The sequence below is a fragment of the Ambystoma mexicanum genome, chromosome 3q (genome assembly GCF_040938575.1).
Source record: "Ambystoma mexicanum isolate Mex_15411 chromosome 3q, UKY_AmexF1_1, whole genome shotgun sequence".
Lineage (NCBI taxonomy): Eukaryota > Metazoa > Chordata > Amphibia > Caudata > Ambystomatidae > Ambystoma > Ambystoma mexicanum.
The window spans coordinates 603,254,585-603,267,493 of record NC_090926.1 but is presented as its reverse complement, the minus strand read 5'-3'; the positions used below and the strand labels follow the sequence as shown (position 1 = coordinate 603,267,493).

The 12,909-nt window shown below is 36.3% G+C and overlaps 1 protein-coding gene across 1 annotated transcript in view; it reads right to left on the bottom strand.

Annotated features, from left to right (window-relative positions):
* GLP2R (glucagon like peptide 2 receptor) overlaps positions 1–12,909 on the bottom strand; it is a 1,432,227-nt gene that overhangs the window by 353,469 nt on the left and 1,065,849 nt on the right. The gene's annotated exons all lie outside the window — the stretch shown is intronic.

Genomic DNA, 12,909 nt, shown 5'->3' with positions numbered 1-12,909 from the left:
ATGAACACATTTTCAAACAGACTTTTACCTTGTAAAATCTGTAAAATGAATTTACTGTACTTTTTTCAATTTCCTAAAATCAACTATCACTTGTAAACCTTTATACTTTTTACTTTCTTTATACACACACACTCAAATCATGTTAAACTAACATTTTTTAAATGAAATATATAGACTACATATATTCAAACAAAATTGCATGCAAACACAATCTATGTTTAAACCTTTATAAAAATACTTATACAATTTCATATTTTTTGTTTTTATTTATTTATTTACTTAATTACTTTAAATTAGACATGACATGGAGGCGCTATTACCTAGAACAGTTTACTTACAGAAATAGTGGTATTCACTAATATATTATACATTTCACAAGACATAGTAAAGATATTTTTTTTTTGCTACAGTTAGTCATTCAATACAATTTGTTCATTAAGAACATATCATATGTACTGAACTGATGCAATGTATCTTATGTAAATAAATTAGTTTAATGGTTTTACAGAAGGCACTGAGGATTTCAATTAAAAAAAACAATTTCTAAATTAAAAACAGTGCTATATACAAACAAAGTTACTAATTTGAAGCTTTTACAATTGCAGTGAAGACCAGTTTCCTGAAAAGAAGCAGCCGAATTCAAAGAAGAAAGAAAAACTAAGAAGTTACCTGTTAATTTAAAAAAAAAGTAAGTAAAATATCACCATAATATTTGTATTATCAATCAAATATACTATAACATTAATACGAGCTATTTTGGTTTCTTAAAATAGAGATTTTGTACCATTTTGTCCAAAAATGTCCATGTCTTAAACAGCAATTTACAGCCAGAATGGCCCACAAATTTCTATTTTTGAAAACACAAATTAGCCAACTGAACCACTACAATTTTCATATTATAGAACAAACAACTGTTTTAATTGTATACATTAGATTTACTATTTGTACTTTTCCACACCACTAGCTTACTTTTTTTTTGTCATCTGAACCCCAGTTTAGTAACACATAAATTCAAGAATACCTATCCCTACTAGTTTTAGTTCCCAATGCACAATCACACACCATTACATACATCTTTATCATCTTACTCAAACACTCATGCACACAGCACACATACATTCCAGAACACATCAACCCATATCTTCTTTATTTTTTTCAACAGACCCTAAAGAATGCCTACCAAAAGACAAGTCCGTAGAAAGCAACGCAAAAGTAGAGCAAATGAAAATAAAGGTGTCCAACATAAGCATCCATCTCTAGCAGAATTTGTAAAAAAAAGTTGAAACAAAACGGCTAATACAATCATTTAGTGAAACACAAGAAGTTTCAAGTACAACAACTTCGCTTCCTCTATCAAAATGTAAAACAAACCAAAAAACAATTAACAGAAAATCAGCTATCAGTACAGATAAAACTACTTCTTCAAATTTTAATATAGTGCAAAGTAAGCATACCAAGAAAAGTATTTTAGCCAAAATATACCGTCACAAAGTCCTTCAAAATCTTATAAAAACAGGAGAGAAATCAGGTTCAAAGCTTAAAACCTATCATAGGAAATTAATCTTAGAAGCATTGATGGACAGTGCAATTCTTCTCAAAAGAAATGTATTTATTTTACTGTTAAACAAAATGAAACCACTAACAAAACAAATAACTAAATTACAAAAAAGACTTCTCAATAAGCGAAATGTCAACAGAAAGAACTTCTTAAGTATCTGCGGAGGTGAATGGAATCACACTACGAGCACAGAACCATATTTTAATGAAGAATCGTACAAACAAAAGCAAACGAATACAATTGCCATAAATAGCAGTGGTCGAGGTTATAAAAAAGTGAATAATACCATAATGGAACAAGAAGTACTCCTTACAAAAATATGCCCTGAAAACTTAGAATTACCCCTCCATTCAACTGAATCAGAACGTCTAGTGTACAAATGGCCATGCACCTCAATGTGTAACATTCCCAAACAATGTTTCAAATCTTTACACCAATTCCTCAATAAATATGTAAAAAGCAAAGACAAAATCAAAATTAAATTACTGCAAAATATAGATACCTGTCCAGTGCGCAAGTACACAGGACTACAAGGACATTCATTGGCCTGCATTACAGGACCTACTTGTAAAACCACTTTCCATGATATCAAAAGGATATCAACACATCATTCAACTATAAGAAATCTAGTCTATAAACTGTACTATGCTAAAAGTCCTGCTTTAGCACTAGCAAAGTTAAATAACATCCTTCTACATGGTACAGCAAAAGACCTACTTGAAGAAATTCACTATATCCAGAAAAAATATTTTGGAAGTGAAAGCCATTTACAGGATGAAATAGCTTTAAACCAATTAAGCAACAATTCTACACATGGCAACCTTTTGCTAAACACATACAAAAAAGAAATACTAAAATTTAAAAGTACATCAGCTGAAGTACCAAACCATGTATGTGTATGTTGCCGTAGAATTTTTTATAAAAGTAACACAAAAACTGTGGACCTATCATACAAAATAGAAGACAATGAAGATTCTAAATGGTTTGAATTAGCTCTCTACCTTCTAGCAGAAAACAAATATGAAATAACTGAGCCCTTAATACTTTGCAGTTATTGCACTACAAAACTTGACAACAACCAAACTCCTTCACGTTCTATCACAAATAATTTGGAATTATACACAGTACCAAAACCTCTACAACAACTTAATTTATATGAGAGCATCATAATTCAAACAGTACACCCATTTCAAGCAATAATACTCCTTCAACCAAAAACAGCAAAATTATCTCCCTCTGAATTGGTAAAAGGCATTCATGGAAAAGTAGTTTATTTACCATTAAATCTAAAAGAAAATGTGCATACTCTAGGAGTGCAACGTCCAATGCAGCAATCTTTAATTATATTAGCAAATGGAGTACCTACAAAAGACAAAAAAAATGGCAACAGCTGGTAGATTTATATAAAGTTACACAAGCCTTCCAATATCTTAAAGAGAATAATGAATATTACAAAGAAATTAATATTGAAGAAAACTTGAAAGATACAACTGAAATAATACAAGAAACACAAGAAGCTGGTCAATTTGAGCTACTAGATCCTGCTACAATATCAAATACTTTAGACCATTATACAATTCATCCTTTGCACTGTAATGACACCGTACAAGATGTACTAGAAACTTACCAAATGCGTCAAACAAAAGGATCGCCAATCAGTATATGGGAAAAAAGTATAGAAGCACATGCTTTTCCTCTACTCTTTCCTACTGGAAAAGGAGGAAGGTATGATGATAGACCTATTCAAATATCAGCTTCAGAATACCGCTCATTACGGATGTATTCTGAAGATCCCAGATTTAGACAAAATGTGGAATACATATCCCACCTATTCTTTGAAAGTGAACTAGCAACTTTATGTTACTGAGTTGCACACATATTAAAATCAGGATCACACTTTCAAAATATGACAGCTACACAATTATTAGAGAAAGTGCAACAAAAGGATGAGGTTTTACAATCAAATATTACAAATCTATTAGCAAATATGCGTGGTACTAAAGAGTACTGGTTTCAACGTCATGGAGATGTACGTTGTATGATCAGAAACCTTGGCCCACCCACTTGGTTTGTTAAATTAAGTTGTGCAGAATATGCATGGGAAGATTTACATGAATTCCTACGCATATCAAATAAAAACAAAACAAACATAGATATTCTAACACCTGGAGAACTTTGTTCTTTGGATCCTGTTAATGTTTCAAGATATTTTCACCATCGCTTCATTGCTATGCTACATTTTATTTGTAATAAAACTGTTCCTCCCCTTGGAGAAGTGCAACACTTCTTTTGGAGAAAAGAATACCAAGCCAGAGGAGCACCACATATCCAAATGCTTTTATGGATTAAAGATGCTCCTAAATTTGGTCAAGACAGTGATGCCACTGTTTTACAGTTTATTGAAAAATATGTCACTTGTGAAATTCCATCAGAAGCCACAAATAGCGATCTTCGTGCACAAATTTTACAATTTCAAAGACACAAATGTGGAAAATATTGTCGTCGCAAATACAAAAACAAAGGCAAATACTACACCAAATGCCAATTTGGTTTCCCTAGACCAGTTACAAATACAGATCAAGTAAACAACCTCATGTCTTCAGTTAGACATAGTGTTAAAGGTAAGTCACCTAAAAATACATATTACATAAAAAGAAAAGAAGAAGAAAAATATATCAATGATTATAATGCAATCATTGCCCACTTATGGAATGCAAACATAGATGTGCAGTACATTGCAGACAATTCTACTGCAGTTGCACAATATGTCACAGCATACTTAACTAAAGCAGAAAAGACAGAGCTCCAAGACCTCTGGAATGACCTGTCATCAGATAAAACAGTATCTCAGAAATTATACAGCTTGGGCATAAAAATGCTCACCCATAGAGAATGTGGATCTTATGAAGCAGCTGATCGTTTAACTGGTACTTCATTGTATGGTAAATCTAAAAATATAGTATGGCTAAGTCTTGGTCCAGCTAAATCTAGAAAAAGAGTTCTAAAATCATATGAAGATATAGAAACAATAGCCAAACATGATCCCAACAGCCAAGACATTTTAAAAAACAATTTATTGGACACATACTACCCAAACAGAAGTAATACTTTGGAAAACATGTGTCTATACCAAATAGCCCAAAACTACACATACAAAAATAATATGAAACCTGATGAAAAAAAAGGTAAATATAGAGTGACAGACTGTGAAGGCAGCTTAGTTAAACTCACTAAACCAAATTTAATTAATCATATCAAATTGTCATTGAAGACTCCTCAACATAAAGAAGTATATTACATGTCTCTGCTACAACTCTTCAAACCATGGAGAAAATAAGAACAATTACTAGATAACTATGACTCATATGAGGATGCTTTCAAAGCAAATGAAAGCACTATAACTGATGTAAACTTTACACAGTACAAAACAATGTTGCACAATGAACAGCAACATGAAGAAGAACTCCAAGCCCAACTAGATAAGGATACTCCTGACAGTAGTCAACCTTCTGTAACAGGAAGCCAAGAACCACTGGGAGAACCACTAATAACAAATGAGGCAGAATTAGCTATGATTGAAGTAGAAAACACCATGTGTCATTATGAAGATAAGGAAGACTTAACTATACTACAATCAAAACTAAACAATGAGCAAAGTAGCATTTTTCAAGAAGTAACAAAACAAATTGCACATGGTGTAAAACATGGAAATAAAGAATGTTCCTGCCATAATTATAAACCTATACTACTGTACGACAGTGGTGAAGCTGGTTCTGGCAAAACATTCCTAATCAAAATCATTAGTAAGTTCCTTCAACAATTGACAAACAACAAACTGCCAGCTGTTGTCACTGCCCCCACAGGTTTAGCTGCCTACAACATAGGTGGTGTTACATTACACCGATTACTACTATTACCAGTAGAACACCAGAACAAATTAGACTATTACAAACTTTCTGCAGAAGCTGGAATGGAATTACGCAGAGTATTGAAACAAATGAAAATGCTACTAATAGATGAAGTGAGCATGGTCTCCAACCTGATGTTAGCTTTGATTCACCTCAGATTACAAGAAGTACTCAAAACAGACTATGAAGAGCTCTTTGCAGGAAAACACATTATTGTTTTTGGAGATCTGCTTCAATTAACACCTGTAAAAGGTGAACCTATTTTTAAAACATTAGGGCACAAACTCTGCCATAAAACTGTTGGCAGCATTGGAAATGTCAACCTTTGGCAACATTTCCAATACAGAGAATTAACAGAAAACATGCACCAATCTGCAGATCTCACTTATGCCAACATTTTAAAAAGTTTGAGAGTTGGTATACTTTCTAAAGAAGCAGAAGCAACATTGAAAACCCGGCACATTAATGCACTTTATGGCGATAATGCATGTGCTACAGATGTTATGGAACAATTAGCCCACAAAAATGTCAATTGTATGGCCTTAATGCCAACTCTTGCAAGCTGTCTCAAATTCAATGAAATAATGTTAAGTATAGAAATGCAACCAATAATGGAAATTAGCGCCACAGACAAACTAGATGTACATGGTATCACACTACCCATGTGTGACCAAGCCACAACAAGACTAAATAATTTAGAAAAATCAATCTCAAACACAGCAGGCTTAGAAAAGATGTTAAAAGTATCCTTAAATTGCAGAGTAATGCTTAAACGTAACCTTGACGTGGACCAAGGACTAGTTAATGGAGCACTGGGTACAGTTGTTGGCTTTCAAACATACCCATGTGACAACAAAATTCAGTTTGTCAATATACTCTTTGACAAACTTTCAGAAGTAAAACGGTTGGACGCTCAACAGCTAGATTCCTTCTCTTCAAAGATATGTATGTACGCAGAGAACAATTTTCTCTAACTCTTGCATACGCAGTCACGATTCATAAATCACAAGGTCTTACCCTAGACAAAGCAATGTTAGATATTGGTAACACAGTCTTTAAAGAAGACATGAGCTACGTAGCACTATCACGCTTACGTACACTTGACGGTCTATTTCTAATCAACTTTGATGCAAGTAAAGTAAACGCTGATATTCCTTGAATTTTAGAATATAATAGACTTCGCTCACCATACACTCGCCATCTAAACACATATTCTGTTCCACAAAAACTAAAACGTTATAAAAGAAAACTAAATCAAACAGAAATGCAACAGGACGTCACTGCAAATCCTCCAAAGAGAGTAAAAGAAACTAATACTTCATAAAGTACCACAAACAAAAAAGAATCAATTAGAGAAAGTAAACTAGGTACTTCTTTAAAGAAGGAAGACAAACTCCAAAAAAATCAGTTAGATTTCAGAACTACCTGGACCATTTAAATTCTCAAATATAGTTGGTGTAAATTGCTATGCAAATGTAGCAATGAATATTCTATTTCAATTACCACCAATTGCTGACAACATTTACTTACACAGTACAGACCCATTGTGTTTGCAAATGTTAGTACTTCACAGAAATGCAGCAAACAATCCTGACAACACATATAGGGCCTCATTAGGACCCTGGCGGAGAGGGTATTACGCCAGCGTAGTGCATGGCGTACCTCTCCGCCATACTACGAGTTCCCGTAGCGCCATGGAGGTTTTCTCCGCCTGGTTTTACCAGCCGGAGAAAACCATGGCGCTACGGGACCTCGTTGTTAATTACGCCACCGTATTTTACGGTGGCGTAATTAACTCCTTCCCCACTCCCATTATACCCTATGGGGCAAAAATGGGAATGGGGAAGGGCAGAATGGGGATTGGGGATTTACCGCTCCGCCGAGGTCGGAATGGGGCGGTGAATCCGCCAACCCCCATGGCGCTATCGGCGGCTTTCCGCCATGCTTCGCGGTGCATTTAGCACCGCGAAGTCCGCCTGGGTCGTAATGAGGCCCATAGTGTTTTTGGAATAAGACGACAATTGGACTACTGTGCTGGAATGGTGAAATTCACTATAAACTCACAGGAAGATCCACAAGAATTTCTAATGTACTTACTACAAGTACTGGAAAACAAAAACATACCTATAAATGAAATCTTTCAGATTTCATACATGTGGAAACATACATGCACTCTCTGCAACAATGTGACGCAAGAAGAAATCCCCAATGAACGCTTCATATATATATCAATACCAAATTGTGAATCCATTCCATTTCAGCAACTTGTACAAAATGCAAACCATGGTAGATTATGCTCTACCTGCAATTCAAATAATCGCTCCACGTTAGTAATACAAACACATAGTAAATACGTAATACTAATGCTTCTACGTTACAATGCAGATGGTACCAAAAACAACTGCAAGCTGACTGGATTCACACATGGTCAAATATCACTTGATAAGAAAACCTTCACAACAATAGGTATAATCTACCACGCAGGAGCCACAACCAATTCAGGGCACTACACTGCATATATAAAAAAGAAATGTGGATGGTTTGAATGTAATGATAGTACCATTAATCTAAAGCAGAGATTACCAGCAAATCTTACAAACGCTTATTTGATGTTCTTAAAACCAAAATTTGATAAATAAACTGTATTTAAACCTTTAAATAAATTTGTGTTAAAAAAATATAAACTGTTAGAATACTCCAAAAGCTATCTAACTGCTCAAAGATTCTACAACAACTAATCAGATAAATGAATACCACTAAATTAGACCAAATAATACACAGTTACAATACGCCAATTGGTATCTAACTGTCCCAAAATTTAACAATATCCAAATAGATAAATCAAAACCACTAAAATATATTAAAAAAATAGACAGTTAGAATACGCCAATTGGTATCCAACTGCTCCAAAATTTTATAATATCAAAACAAACATAAGAATCTGTTACTGCTATAAAATAAATACAACAAAACAAAGTATAGAGCATTAATCCAACATGGATTTTTTTTCTCCCACAGACCCAATGATTTTAGCAACAAACACAGAAACTGAGCAAATTGCACAGTACTCTGATTTGTACTCTACTAAATATGAGGGTCGAAAAAAAATAAAAGTATATTGCTTATACAATGTAATAAGTCATTACAAAATACTAATACTAACATGCTATTTTCTTTTATCACAGAAATGAAGAAGAAAAACATGGACTCCCATTACTAGACCAAACAGTAAGTATACAATAATAAGGACAACCATAGCAGCATATCACATCCATAGTATCTAATACCTTTGTGCCTTATACATTTGTTTTTCACCCAAAGTTATAAGCAAATATGAATGTGATATGCTGCGGTGGTTGTTGCCAGGGCATAGAGTCTTGGGTGCATGGCCAAATGTCCATGTACCCAAGACTCTATGCCCTGGCAACCACCGCAGCATATCACATCCATAGATTCAAACATTTCAACTATGATCTATGGGAAACTTTTAATGTCTGTGAACAATGTGAGTGTTCTTAGAACACTTTGAACTTGCCAGCGAACAATACAGACACCGTTTTCAGGACACCCCCTACGAACATTTCAGAACAACGTGATAGTTCTTAGAACACTTTCAACTTAACAACGAACAATACGGACAGCGTCCTAAGAACACCCCTACGAACATTCCAGGACACCGGGAGTGTTCTCAAAACGTCTTCAGAACACCCCCCGCTTGTTTATTTGCGAACATTTCAGGGCACCGCGAGTGTTCTTGGGACACATTCAACTTGACAGAGAACAATACGGACAACGTCCTCAGGACACCCCCTACGAACATTCCAGGACACCGGGAGTGTTCTTAGAAGCGTCTTCAGAACACCACCATCTTGTTTATTTGCGAACATTTCAGGACACCGCGAGTGTTCTTAGGACACATTCAACTTGACAGAGAACAATACGGACAGCGTCCTTAGGACACCCCCTACGAACATTCCAGGACACCGGGAGTGTTCTTAGAAGCGTCTTCAGAACACCACCATCTTGTTTATTTGCGAACATTTCAGGACACTGCGAGTGTTCTTAGGACACATTCAACTTGACAAAAAACAATACGGACAGCGTCCTCAGGACACCCCCTACGAACACTCCCCGGACACCGCGAGTGTTCTTAGAAGCGTCTTCAGAACACCACCATCTTGTTTATTTGCGAACATTTCAGTACACCACGAGTGTTCTTAAGACACATTCAACGTGACAGAGAACAATATGGACAGCGTCCTCAGGACACCCCCTACGAACACTCCCCAGACACAGCGAGTGTTCTTAGAACAGTTTCACTTTGCTTGCGAACAAAACGGACACATATTGAGTCCTTAGAACACCGCCTAGTCAGTTTATTTAGAACATTTCAGAACACCCGTGATGTCCGCAAACAAATCGAACACAAAAAGAATGTCTAACACATAAAAAACACAACTTTCATCCTATCTCATACACTCCCACCCTCCCCAAACACTCCTACACACCAACACACTATACAAAATACACATTTTGAACAAACTTTCACCGCGCTGTCCGGGGACGTCCGTGAATCCAAGATGGCGGGCGCTACTGAAAAATCTGACGCGCTTCACGCTCCACGCCGTCCAATCAGCGAACAGGTTGCATGTCCGCGAACATCACGCAAGACGATTGGCCAATCAGGACACTGTCCGCGGAGTGAACAGGGAAGTGTGTCCGCGAACCGAACACAGATATCACTATTTTTTTTTTACCTACTTTTTGGTCATTTTAAAAAAAACTACTGGACGGATTTTCACCAAATTTGCAAAACCACGCTTTCGGGACCAAGCCGTTGCTCCTGGTCCAAATTTGGTGGAAATCCGTCCAGCGGTTTGGGCTGTAGGCGCGAGCAAAATTTTTTTCCCATTCACTCTATGGAGAGTGAGTATAATGTATACAAATATGAGCATATAGAGGGAAGGTAGAGTAATAAAAATAAAACTATGAGAAAGTGCTGATAACCATAATGATTATCTTCATGCACAGAAAGGATTGCTCTCTTTCAAGCCTGTATCTTCCGCTATGTTTATGTTTCATATGATGTGACTGGACCCTAAGTCTACAAATATAGTACCTTTTCAATTTTTACTACCTGACTGTTACTGAAGAAAACTATGTGGCTTCTATATGTCAGTAAAGGATAAAAAGGGAGAGCCAGCCATGTGGTGTCATCAGTGATGTCATCAATGACATTTGTGATGTCATCATTGATGTCCTGGGTGTTAGTCTTAGCAGTGCACGGTGGTAGTGGCAGTTATTTTTCATAGCTTACCATAACTTGCGATTTTCAGGGGTCTTTCGGCTGTACTTAGAACCATAACATCCTTTAAACAAACTTTTTTTAATATCACCCAAACAATATACAAACATGGCGTGCAAAAACCAACTTCTACAAATGGCTTTACACAGAATGTTGCAAAGTAAGAATTTATGCTCGTTCACATTTTTTTTCTCGGGCCCCGGAGAGGCTCTCGAAGCAGACTATAAGGTTGTATTGTGTTTTGACCTTGACAGACAGAGATTGTGATGAAAGACTTCTCTTGAAGGAGTGTTGCTAAAACGTAAGAGAAGATAAAGATGACATTTCTGAAACGAAACCACTTTTATATATTATATCACTATGCGAAAGATCGTTGGCACACGCGGAGTCGTATTTTGGGACTGCACCACTCGTAGACAATGGAAATTGCAATTGTACTGTAAGTAACCCTTTAGATTATTTTATACCAAATATAATTACAATAGCGTAGCATTAAAGACCGCTCAAGTTGAACTTGTTCGTTGAAAGTGGCATAATGTTTTCTACCGTGCACTATCACTGCCGAATTGATCCCCTGTCGTTTAGAGGGCTCTGAAAAAGGCAGACGACACAGGGTGGGTTAATAGAAATAATTTAACCGGTCTATAGGCGTTCAAGCGCTCTACTCGCTGTGCCACTTCACTGTAGCCTGTCAAGTGGCACCGCGAGTACAGCGCTTGCTTTGACATCCGTGCACAGCTTGCTAACGCAAGTTTGAATCCCGGCAAGGCCAAACTCAGCCTTTCATCATTCCGTGGTCGATAAATGAGCACCACACACTGTGGTTAATAATAAGCACCGCGCCGTGTGTTGGTGTGTAAGAGTGTTTGGGGATGGTGGGGGAGTATGAGATAGATTCAAAGTTGTATTTTATTTATGTGCTAGACGCTTTTGTTTTGTTCGATTTGTCTGCGGACAACACGGCTGTTCTGGAATGTTCGTAAATAAACAGAATGAATTCAGTGTCACCTTGAAAGTGTTGGGGTCTTGGAATGTTTGCAGGGGGTGTCCTGGAGACGTTGTCTGTATTGTTCGTTGGCAAGGTGAAAATCTTTTAAGAACAATCGCGGTGTCCAAAAATGTTCGTACATAAAAAAAATGGGGGTGTCCTGAGGACGGTGATTGTATTGTCCTCTGGCAAGTTGAATGTGTCCTAGGACCTTCCCCCTGTCCGCGGACATAAACATGGTTGCAATGCTTGCATCTATGGGTGTGATATGCTGCGATGGTTGTGGCCAGGGTATAGAATGTTGGGTGCATGGCCACCCAAGAGTGTATGCCCTGGCCACAACCACCGCAGCATATCACACCCATAGTGGTTTTTAACTTTGGGTCAAAAACTAATTTATAAGGAAAAATGTTATAAGCTTGTAGGGGTGTGATATGCTGCGATAGTTGTATTTATCTTGTTATACGTACTATTTGGTTTAGTAACGGGAGTCCATGTTTTTCTTGTTCATTTCTGTAATAAAAGAAAATAGCATGTTAGTATTAGTATTTTATAATGACTTATTGCATTGTACAATCAACATTTTCTTCTTTTTATTGACCCTCATATTTAGTACATTACAAACCAGAGTACTGTGCAATGTGCAAAGTTTCTGTGTTTGTTGCTAAAATCATTGGGTCTGTGGGAGAAAAAAAATCCATGTTGGATTAAAAAAAAAAACCTTTTTCTGTTATGCTACAGTTTATTTATTTGTTTGTTTTCCGCGTTTACTTGTTCTTTCTGCCTAATGCTTTATGCATTGGATTGTTTCAGTTTTGTGAGCAGTAAGATATTAGGTATTTGTTTGGATATTTTAAAATTTTGGCCCAGTTAGATACCAGTAGTCGTATTCTAACTGTTTATGTTTTGATATAATTTCGTGGTATTGATTTATCTGTTTGCATATTTGTAAATTTTGGGACAGTTAGATACCAATTGGCGTATTCTAACTGTCTATGTTTTGCTCTACTTGAGTGGTATTAATTTATCTGATAAGTTGTTGTAGAATCTTTGGGCAGTTAGATAGGTTTTGAAATATTGTGACAGTTTATATTTTTTTACTACAAGTGTACTTAAGGTTTAAGTACAGTTCAGTTATCAAATTTTGGTT